The 11,449-nt window shown below is 44.2% G+C and overlaps 1 protein-coding gene across 3 annotated transcripts in view; it reads right to left on the minus strand.

Moving 5' to 3' along the window:
• Map2k5 (mitogen-activated protein kinase kinase 5) overlaps positions 1-11,449 on the minus strand; it is a 222,740-nt gene that overhangs the window by 42,332 nt on the left and 168,959 nt on the right. The window lies entirely within an intron of this gene.

Genomic DNA, 11,449 nt, shown 5'->3' on the forward strand with positions numbered 1-11,449 from the left:
AGCCAAGACCCATATTATCATGCAAATACACGAACTGGCACCTATCTCACCAGGTTCTCACTGCAGAGGAGCCGACTAAAAGCTGTTTCAGAAGCTAGAGTAAGCAGAAACTGGATAAAAAAAAAAAACCCTCTATGGTTCCGAAATGGAGGTCTAATCCCTCTTTGCACATCCTTCCGCTGCACAGACACCTGATCCATACACACACTGCTCGCTCAGCTACAAGAACCGGCAGGTCTGTGTCCTGAAAACTCAACAAGCCAGAACACCATCAAGTCAGACTCAGAGAATTCACTGCAAACCCAGAGTCAGCGTTGCCACACCGTGTGTCCCCTGAATGCTCACTCGACTGTTAGAGTAATTATTGTCATTTGCCACCTGCATTGCAAGCTACGGATACGGGGAAATCAGAACCTGGTGACTCCTGGTAAAGGAGCTGGGGCAGAATCTGCTTACATTTTAAACAGAAGCCGAAGGCCCATCAGTTACAATAGCAAGCGTGGGACTGTATGTGAAACTGTGCTGCATTTGGTTCCATAGAATAATTAACAGGGAGGGAATTTAAAGCTGGCTGAAGGAGACACTGCATCGGTTTAAAATTAGTTACTATGAGAGGAACAAAGGCGGGGGAAGAGGGAGAGGATATGAAACAAAACAAAACTACACACTGTGAAATGAATAAGTTCAGTTAGAATGTTCATGAGGATTTGGAAAATCATAATGCCATCTGCTACTCTGGACCTCAGAACATCAGGGATCTCGGGGGCCCAGACGCTTCCATTTCCAGGAGGAAGGAAGACGGCCGCCTCCATTCTGGAATGGAGGCTGACACCCAAGCCAACCAGTCTGTGGTCTCTACTGAGGACATTTCACTTATCGTACGATCATCTCTCCTGGTTTAGGGAAAGCTAACAGCAGGCAGGACCATTACAGCAGCCAACCCTGGCAACCAGCATGGGTTCGGAGTGTGAAGGTCCCAACACAGTGGATTAAATGAACACCGTCCTGTGGCTGGGTAAGACCTCACAATAGCGCAACACATGTTAAATGGCGGCAGCCAAAACTGGCCCCATCGGGCGACTGCCCATTCACACGATGCTATTCACAGGCCTCGGCCACCACGAAATTAATTCATTAATAATACATCAGGTCTCGTGGACAATTCAAAGAAACCACACAAAGCTTACGTATCCTGTCTGGTCTGAAGAGGCAGATCCTCCTCCCCAAAATATCCATGAAATCAAAATCACAGTGATAGAGAAAGAAAAATGCGGAGAAAATCTCTCCATTGAATTTGCTCAGTGCTGAAAAAAATCTATAAAATCACAGATTTCCAGCAAAGTTAGTAAAACATGGTTTTATATAACTGTGTTTTAAAAATTATTTTCTTCCTTCAAGTAACTTTGAACATCTTTCAGACTAACAGAGAGAGAGAGATTTCTCTTACATTGTTTCTCCTGTAACATTTTTTAACTCATTTCTTTCTTATTCCTCCCTCCCATGAACTCATAAATATGAATTAAATATAATTATAAATGAACAGAACATTAACTTTTGGATTACTGCTGTGTTTTTGTAGAATGTTAATGTCATTTCTAAAGAAGCAGTTATTGTCAATAGAAGAATGTAATTACTAACGGAATCTGGCCTTAACCGATTTGTAGTCCTCAAACCAGCCAAAATGCATTAATTTAAACACACTGGACGTTTCAAAGGACGTACTAGGTCTCTAAAGACTGACTCACATAAAAGGAATATTGGGTTTCAGGTTTCCCATGATACGTATTCCCACCACCATAAGACACAGGCCTAGCTAACACATGGCTGGAGGACAGGACTGCTAAGTGCATCCAGGAGCACGGGAGGCTCTCCCAGTTTCTGAGGCCTCCACCATCAACCCACACAAACTTCAAAACACCAGAGATAAACCCCATCAGATAGCTTCCCATTTACTAGGGAAGGTATGTCACCCATGGCCAAAAGTGCTGCCTGTGTGGGCTGTGGAGGGCTCAGGCTGGGGCTCCATCTCCTTTAGAGAAGCTCTGCTTTTAGGTGTATTTTTGTTTTAGTCATTAAAAATTAAAAAAAAAAAAAGGATATGCAGTGGAAGGTGCACAGACCCTTTGTGCGTGGCCAACAGGGAGGCAGAAGCTGTTCTTTTCCCCTTTTGCTAGCTTCAGAACCACGGGAAAGACAGCAGGATGTTCTCCCTTCTGGTCAGTTCATACCACTTTCTGAATTTGGAGAGGAGCTGTTAGGTGATCACTCTTAATGACCTTTCCTTAACATTCACCCCTCTCATAGCCAAGAACCTTCTTTAGTGACACTGCCCAGGAATGCTTCCTTCTGCAGAGAATGAGTTCCCGGTTCCTCCCTTCCCCTTCCCTCTCCCTTCTGCCTCAAAGATAGCAGAGATTGAATCCCCAAATCTTTTGGGTTTACGCTGAGCTACATACTCGTCACAAACTACAGTATTTCTTAAAGATCTGCAGTCATTAGATAAATGGCAAACAGAACTGACTCCTCCCCAGCCCCTCCTACTCTTGAGATGAAATCCCACGTAGCTCAAACACTGTGAGATAGATGACCTTGAAATCACTCTGCAGCCGAGGATGACCTTGGACTCTGGGGTTGACAGAGGTAAAGAATGATGCTTTAGGGGATAATCAACAATTTTAAAAATGAAATACCATTTTAACTTATATGTACCGTGTATGCACACAGCCGTGGATGCCAGAGGACCCTCGATCTCCTAGAAAAGGAGTTTTAAGCCATTTGATGTGGGTGTTGGGAGTCGAGTTGGCTCTTCTGCAAGAGCAGTTAGCACTCTGAACTACAGAGCATTCTCTCCAGCACCAATAGTCAAGATTTAAAACAACAACAACAACAACAACAGCAACAAACCATAGCCCAAGGAGCGCCTGAGCCTGGATCCTGTGGGGAGCAGGGCACAGGGCTAATCGATCTAACAGCTTAACAGGTCAGAGGCGCTGCATGGTCCTATGTTTGCTAGGGTGGGGTCCCAAGTAACAGTAAAGAGGGATTTAAAGGAGTAGATTTTTTTAAAGTCCCCCTCCCACCACGGGGGTGGGTGGGGCGGTTGCTGAGGCCCAAACTCAGGGTCTCATGCTTGACACACTCTACCATGGAGCTAATCTCTAACTCATGAGAATGAATCAGCCAACAGGAAGATACAATATCACGTGTAAATGCTTTTAAAAGTATGATAAGTGTGATTTAAAAAAAAAAATTCAAAGCCACAATGGGCCTAGCATGGTGGCACAAGCTATAATCCCAGTACTCTGGAAGCAGAGGCAGGAAGGTCATGAGTTTTGGTCACATAGTAACTCTATGTCTAAGATTTGACAAACTGCCAGACTGCATTTCATAGCAACTGTGTCGCTTTACATGTGTTCAAGCCCCTTAGGATGGTTTCGCCCTGTCCAAGTTCCAGTCAACACCAGCTCTTACTGGTGTCCCAGTGATTACATGTGTTCTTCTGGGAGGGAAATGAAGTCTGATTTGTTGAGTCTCCTTATTGGCCATTCACAGGTCTTTGGAATAATTCAAATCCTTTGCTCATTTGCCTTTGCACTGACTTATAAGTCCTTTACATATTCTGGATACTAGACTGTTATCATATACTATATATATATATATATGTATATGTATATGTATATGTATATGTATATGTGTATATACATATATGTATATGTATTTTTTTCTCTTATTCTGTTCTTAACCTCCAAGGTTGCTCAGGATAGTTTTAAACTTATGATCCTCCTGCCTCAGTCTCCTGACATTTCTGGGGGCATGGTTATGCACACCCAGGCTACTTGTAGCCTCTTGTCTCTACCCCAGCTTCCTGCCATATGCCACTGCTACATCAACTTTGTTGCTACAATTTTGCTGTAAGTTTTGAAATATCTCAATCCTCCTCCTCCAGTTGTTCAGGCTGCTTTGAAGATTTTTAAATGTTTAATTATGTGTGTGTCTGTGGGCGGACCACTGGCATGCAGGCCAGAACACTGTGTCTCCTCAAGCTGGGATTATATGATTGTGGGTGCTGGGAACTGAACTCTGGTCCTCTGCAAGAGCAGCTAGTGGTCTTAACTGTAGACTTATCTCTCCAGCCTCAAGTTCTGGCTACTCTTAAGTCCTTGCATTTGCATAGAAAAATTTGGAATCAGCTTATTCATTTACACATAAAAATATCCCAGTAGCATTTCGATAGGAATTACATACACTCTGCAGATAAACTTGGCTATTATCACCAGTTAATATGCTGATTTAGTGCATGTGTGTATGTGTGCTCTTGCCATGGTTTGGGTGTGGAAGTCAGAGGATAACTTGTGTGGGGGTTCGTTTTCTCCTTCTATCATGGGGCTCTCAGGGACTAAACTCAGGCGGTCAGGGTTGGTGACAAATGTGTCTGTCACCTGCTGTGCTATCCTAACAGCTCAATATCACCTTCCTAAAACAGAGTTTTTACTACATAGAATATATTTTCCTTTATTTATGGTTTTAGTTTCTTTTAACATTTTATAGTTTCTCTTGTTAAATTTCTTTCTTTTTTCTCTTTCTGCAACTGCAACACAAACTGGTTTGTATTATTGCCTGTGTCTGGAGATTGTAGAAACAGAAATGACATCTGCACACTGACACTGTGGCCCGCAGCTGGAATTATTATGGGTTGTTCCTAGGGCTTTGCTTATATGACAACACATGTATATTTAGTTTTTCTTCCTTCTGTCTGATCTGGAATTCCTTCTACATGGACATGCTAGTCGAGTGCTGAATTGGAGATATATTTTTTCTTTTCTTGATTTTAGGAGGGAATGGTCTTTTACCATTAAAATGTGTTAGCACTGGTCTTAAGTAGGATTCTTGCAACAACTTTCTAGTCTAGGTTTATTGAGGGTTTTATTGGGAACGGGTGTGAGATTTTCTGAAATGTTTTTGTCCCTTACTGAATGAAACTGGTATGTAGTACTGATTGATTTTCATGTTCAGACCGGCCTTGCAGTCATGGGATAAACCTCACTTACTTATGACATTGTCCAGTTTTTATTTTAAATATACTGCTGTGGTAAAACACTGAACAAAAGTAACTTGGGGAGGACAGGCTTTACTTTAGACATCGCTGAGGGGAGGAGCCAAGGCAGGAACTCAAGGCAAGAGGGGAGGAGCCAAGGCAGGAACTCAAGGCAAGGTTTCACGCAGAAGCTCTGGAGGCATGCTGCTTACTTGCATGCTCCAGGACGGCTTACACTCGGCTCTACTTCACGCTCACTCGCCTAGGGACGGTGCCACTCACAGAGGTGCCCTCTTAGTTCAGTCAGCAAATCTCCACAGACATGCAAGCCTACAGGCCATCTGAGAGTCAATTCCCAATTGAGGTGTGTGTGTGTGTGTGTGTGTGTGTGTGTATGTATGTATGTATGTATGTATGTATGTATGTATGTATGTGTGTATGTATGTATTTTTTGAGACAGGATCTAGCTATGTTGTTAAGTTGGCATTAAAATTAAACAGAGTAAATATATAATTCCCTATAACTCTTGCTGAATTCAAGATGTAAAATCATGCTGGTGTTTTCATGAAGGTTTTTGTCTAGATTAGGAATATTGGTCTGTTGTGTTTTTATTTATTTATTTCTGTATATGTGTGGATACAAATGTGCCACAGCATATACATGGAGGTCAGAGGGCAACTTGAGAGAATCACTGGTCTTTTCAATATTTGGGTCCCAAGGATCAAACTGCTTGTCAGCCTTGGAAGCAAGGACCTTCACCCACCAGGCCATCTTGTCGGCCCTAGTTTTCTTTCCTGCCAATTCTGTGGGCTCAGGTATCAGCAGTCCTAGCTTCTTCTTCTTTTTTTTTTTTTTTTTTGGTTTTTCAAGACAGGGTTTCTCTGTATTAGTCTTGGCTGTCCTGGAACTCACTCTGTAGACCAGGCTGGCCTCGAACTCAGAAATCCGCCTGCCTCTGCCTCCTGAGTGCTGGGATTAAAGGCGTGTGCCACCACCGCCCGGCAGTCCTAGCTTCATAGGAACAATGAGATCAGTGGTTCTCTCAACCCTACTTTGGAAGCATCTAAGAAGGAGAGGTGGTGTTAATTCTTTGAACACTTGGTTAGATTCACTGTTAAAGTAACGATGCTGAGCTGGCTTTTATGGCAGGTTTTTATTTACTTACAATTTTTTTCATATAGGGTTACCCTGCACTGCGATTTATGCGTCCAGGAATTTGTATATCTCATACAGGTGGTTTCAGTCTGGTGGCAGATGCTTTTTCAGAGATTCTCTTCCATTCCACTCATTCACTCTACTCTCTACTCACTATTCACTCCACTCATTCACCTAGTCATTTATTTTATTTGAGGCAGGCTCTCCCTGTGTGGTCCAGGCAAGCCTCCTGTGTGGTTCCTGCCCAAGCCTCCCAAACCCGAGGTGCTAGCAGGGAACACAGAGTTCATAAACCCTTGACTGAAGACCGAGCATGCAGCTTTAAGAGAGACCCACATGCAACAGTGAGGGAAGAAGGGATTGCTCTTCCAGCCAGCTGTACAGTTTGTTAGTCTTTTGTGTATGTGTTTGTGTGCGTGTGTGTGTGTGTGTGTGTGTGTGGCCGGCCCTGCTGTCCTAGAACTCAGAGATCCACTCTGCCTCCCAAGGGCTGGATTAAAGGTGTGTGTCATCACCACCTGGCTTGGTTGGCTTTTTTTTTTTTTCCCCAAAGAACCAATGCTTTGCTGATTTTTTTCTTCTTTATATCATTTCTGCTTGTTATTTCTCCTTCCTACTTGCTTGGCTTCCATCTGCTCGTTCTCTGCTTTCTTAGGGTGGAATCTCAGGCTACTGATTTGAGATCCTCCGTTTGCAGCTGTCCTGGCCAAGTTTTCCAGTGCCCTCTCTGGTCTGCTCATTATCCCACTGACTGTATGTGTTCACATACTTGTGACTCTCCCAGGTTCTCTTCCGTGATTCCTTCTGCTTTCTACCCATGGGCTCTTTGGCCAGTTCTTGGTCAGGCGTCTGGTTTCCGGACTGTATCAGTGGCCTTCCTTAGGGAGTCGTATTAGAGAAGACAGAGGGAGGTCCGATGCCAAGACCAGAGCCGGCTCCTCTCCACGTGAGCAGAGAGAAGACTCAGTGATCTCAGGATCACTTAGCATCTGACCCAGGCCTCTGTTTTCCACATTTCTATCTTTCCACACAGTCCTAGGCTGTGAGGAAGGATGGAATGTTTGCTCATTTACAAAACTTGTAGTCCTAGGACGCCAACATACAGTCATTATTTCTGAGCAGGTATAAAATGTCACTTCAACAAATTCACTTTTTATGTGTAAAATGAATAAACAGAAGTATAAATCGGGGATTTGTTAATGGCTCTTTTGAGCATCTACAGATGCTATGCAAGAATTTATTTTTAGTTATAATATACCTGAAATGTATATATATGCTTAGAGTAAAAACCCATTTTTCTGGTTGTCATATTTTAGACAACATGAACATTCTGGAATACATCTGTGATCTCAAAAAAATGATTTATAAGATAGTTTTAGGTCTTTATGCCCAACATTTACGTTTTCTCCTTTTTTAAATCTAGGCAACTCCATTTATCTTTTAAGACTGAGTTTAAATGCAATGCTTCCTTACCCACCCAGCCGGGGCCCTCTAGTAGTCATCCCACACTGAGCCATGCTTACTGCTCTGTGCATACCCTTTTCCAAGGCTGCGGACCATGTAGGGTCAGCAGACTCCTGGAGAGAGTTCCCTTCAGACTTCCTAGTTCTCAGCCTCTAGCCATCGGCAGTTCTGCTAGCTGGCTTGAGAGATGGTGGGATCTGGTGACAGACACTGCTATTTTATCTCCACTGTGACAACCCCTATCTGGCCATCCCTTTGCCACCAGCCACCCTGGGAACCCATGAACTGGAGGGTTGGGGAGCGTCTACTGTTACAATGTGAGGGTTGGACCTACCCAGGGGACCATGGTTCTTCCTCCCTGGCTCACTGATGTGGGCTGCAGGACTTGGTGTCCTTACCTAGAAGCCCATTCCTTCCTGAATGTTTTCAACCAAGGCTAGTACACAGTGGGCACTTGATAGCTATGAGCTAAATGAATACAGGTCCATCCACTCCACTGCATCAGAGGGACCTGAGCTGCTGTCTCCCTCTTCAGACAAGGCTGCTGGATCTTACAAGTACTACCTAGGGATCTGATTTAATTTGATCCACTTTAATTTTGCTAGGGTCACTATTAGGAGTGGCAAGACCAAAGGCAGATGGTAGACCTCTTTGGATAGCAGGTGGATGGTCCCTGACAAGAACAAGTGACCACGAGAAGAGAAACAATCTCCAGAGAGCACATGAGGAACACCAATTAAGGAGGAGCTTGGTGCTATGACGTCAAGAGGCCCAAGAACACCACTGAGTGCCAAGGCCAAACACACAGTCGCGTTCAGTGACAGCACAGAGTCAGCTCCTGCACTTTCACAGCCCTAGAGGACGTTGATATATCTAAGTTCAGTTCACAACACATCCTAAGCACAGACCAGAGTCTCAGAGAAAACGGTAAAGGGCACCGAGAATACACTTCTCACAGACAGCAGACAGTAATAACATTCCTGTTATGCAGACGAAGGAACTGTTGTATTCCTGAGTAGTACTAGGCACTTAGGGAAACAGAGGTAACCAGACGTCGTTTACGACAACGATGAGAGGCAGTCAGGGCCTGGATATTAAGAAGTTCTCTGGAGGGGGCTGGAGAGACAGCTCAGTGGATAAGAGTACTCAGCTCTTCCAGAGGTCCTGAGTTCAGTTCCCAGCAAACACATGTGACTCACAACCACCTGTAATGGGATCTGATGCCCTCTTCGGATATGTCTGAAAATAGTTAACAGGGACAGCAACAGTGTACTCACATAAATAAAATAAATAAATCTTAACAACAACAAAAAAAGTTCTCCTGAGACTTACACCCTCAGCTAGCTGGCTCAAAGTTACCCAGATCTGGACTGCCCAGATCTCTGATAGAAGCTCAGGACCTTGGTTGTCTTGGCTACCCTTCCAGAGCTGGTCTGTGGCCAAGTCTCAGCTTTGTGACTCTCTTGCTCTTGCTTACTCTTGGAGTCTTCTGCTTGGACATCTGGTGGCTTACTCTGCCTCTGCCTCACAGTTCCACCCTTGACTCTCAGGCTGCTTCTAACACTCACCTCTGGCCACTTTGGGGCTCCCTGGCTTCTGAACACCTGGGTGTTGATTAATCACTGTCCACTCTCTGCTATGCTGTGGTCAAGGTCAACCTGAAGCCAGGAACCTAATATGCCACCTTAGGATTTGCTACTGTTATGTTGTAAGAGACTCTAAATGTGCCTGAATTAGGCTCACTTAGGTAGTACTTTAAAGAAAACTGTGTTTGCTTGTGTGTCTGTGCGGGAGTATGTGCACACGAATGCTGGCTCCTGCTCAGGTAGAGGCATAAGCTCTCTGGAAGGTGAAGTTATAGGCAGTTGTGAGCCATCTCATGTGGGAGCTGGGGCTCAAACTTGAGTCCCATGCAAGGCTAGTACATTATTTTAGTCACTGAACCATCTCTCCAGCCCTGGTGGTACTTTTTGACTTGACTTTTCCTGACTGGTTATATTTACTCACAGAAGCCCTGAAAGTCAGAAGCAAATGAAGTTGGAAGAGAGTTTCAACCTTATGGGACCAAAGCTGTCCATGTTTGAAGCATCACCACTGAGAAGTCCAACCCAATGACTGGGGCTCAGGACTCTGCTTTTTTTGTTTGCCTAATTTGAGACTGGGTTTCACCATAATAATAGCTCAGGCTAGTCTCAAACTTGGTCATCCCCTCTCAGCTCCCTAAGTGCTGGGGTTGTGTGCGTGTTTGGGTTCTGCATTTTTAATGAGTCTTAGCTATTTTGATGCAATTAGTCTTTGGAGTGCTATATGGGGAACATGACCAGTGACACACACAGGGACAGGCACAGTGCACACAAACCCTGACCCATGCTTTACCTGGTGCTGTGATGTACCTTGCCTAAGGCAGTTCGTCTGGCTGATGCTTTCCTAACAACCATCCCTGATGAGATTTGAGAGCCCTGTTTTTACTACTGCTGGTGTAGGGTGTCACCTCAGTTTCAAGGCCAACTTGCTTTTAGTGGAGACAGTGTCAACTTCCAAGTTCCTAGAAAGAGGGGACTTTACCAGGGTTTTGGAGTAAGCAGGAATACTAAATTCTATTTTTCTTTTGTCTAAGGAGAGCATGCCATTTAAGTAAAATACTATTGTCCTTCAGTATGACTTTATAATATTTTCAAGTAAACTAAACAAATAAAATATTGTAAATGCACAATGACCATTGTGTCTGAAATAAGGAACGGAAACATCTATTTAGTTCCCTGGCGATACATGTATCACTGGTAGAAGAGACAGGTACCTGAATGTTCTGATGCCCAGGAATCAGGCACACCAAGAGGGGTGGAGCCCAGGAAATGGCGCTGGCTGTGCATTTGACCGGCTAGGCCAAGTTTCCCTGGGCATGCCCCCAAGCAAAACTGGAGGGGGATTTTAGGAAATGGCTTAATTAGAAAGATTCTGATGGGGAGAGGATGCTTTTGGAAACCAGGATGACAGAGATATTGATGAGCTATTAGGTGCAGGAGGCCCATCTGATGTTTGAGATGATGGGGTCTCCATTTGTTTCAGGATGATGCCTCCGTTTCTCACCAGCATGGTTTACGACTTGCAGGGGACATGTGGACGGGTGGGTGGATGCAGACACTGAGAAGTCAAGGCCCGCCCGTGCTGTTGCTGTCGTGTGCATGTGCTCATTCTTTTCCTAGGAGGATCTTTATTTTTTTTCTCCCAAATCTCATAACTGGTTATGCAGATGTTTAATTGGGAAGAATAGCTATGAAATTATGGCTTGTTTGTTTGTTTTTCTTTTAAACTTTCCTATCTGGAGCACTTACTGCCTCTCTTCTCTATTTACAAATGTTCTAAACGTTATAAAATTAAAGTTTTAAAAGCTAAACTTCACTAGGAGGCTGCGGTGTTTAGAAAAGGTCCCGTGTCTCAGTTGAGAGCCTTGTGTTCTGTGAGACGGCTGATAATGAAGAAGAGTTGGAAGTCAGAGAGAGGAGAAGGATGAGTCAGCTGAGCGAGGCAGAGGAATCCCACAGAGGCAGAGGGACGGACGAAGTCCAGGGGAAGGGTGCTCAAAGCAAGAGGACGGAGGAAGAGACAGGCTCCTTACTAGAATACTAGAGGAATCAAGAAGCTGGGGGCAGTCTCTAGAAAATGCCTCAGGAGGTAATTAAAGCTCAACTATTGACCAGAGCTTTGAGCAAACCCCTCCCCTCATTTTAAACTGTGATTTGCTTTGATGGATAAAACCAGAAAGCAGATTTTATCCACTATGTTACTACTTGCTCA

The sequence above is a fragment of the Grammomys surdaster genome, unplaced genomic scaffold (genome assembly GCF_004785775.1).
Source record: "Grammomys surdaster isolate TR1022 unplaced genomic scaffold, NIH_TR_1.0 125896, whole genome shotgun sequence".
Classification (NCBI taxonomy): domain Eukaryota; kingdom Metazoa; phylum Chordata; class Mammalia; order Rodentia; family Muridae; genus Grammomys; species Grammomys surdaster.